Source organism: Plasmopara halstedii (genome assembly GCF_900000015.1).
Source record: "Plasmopara halstedii genome assembly, contig: Scaffold_2904, whole genome shotgun sequence".
NCBI lineage: Eukaryota > Oomycota > Peronosporomycetes > Peronosporales > Peronosporaceae > Plasmopara > Plasmopara halstedii.
This window is the reverse complement of record NW_020189809.1, coordinates 962,263-962,783: the sequence shown is the minus strand read 5'-3', so window position 1 is coordinate 962,783 and position 521 is coordinate 962,263.

Here is a 521-nt window from a genome sequence, read left to right as displayed (position 1 = left end):
GATCGTAGCGCAGGTCGGGCGTGGAGCAGTCGAGTCGTGGATCGAGCGGCGTATTCAAGTCGCCAAGCACAAAGTGCATCGTGTCACCCTCGAACAGGTCAGTGTCCAAACACACAAAGAACTGCTGTTTCTCCTGGCGATCGACAGGCGCATAGACGTTATGAATGTAGATCGGAACAAGTTCAACCATCCCCTTCACAGCGAGGTACCGTCCGGGAACAGACAAGCGTGATACAACGACAGCCGAGTCGAACCCCAGGAAGTCGGAGCGAAGTATGGTCATCACTCCATTGCTTCGACCACGAGTAGGTCGATCCAACAGTGTGTTTGGGTCATTGACAAAGAGCTTGTGTGTGAAGCTCGAGGCAAGACGGAATTTGAACGTTGGGGGATGTTGCGCGTCCCTGAACTTGGTTTTTCGGATGCAGGACACCGAGTGCTTTGATAGAAGATGCTGAATGAAGAGGTAGTCGTTCTTCTTGATACCGTTTGTATTGGCAGTCAAGAGACTAACCTCATTT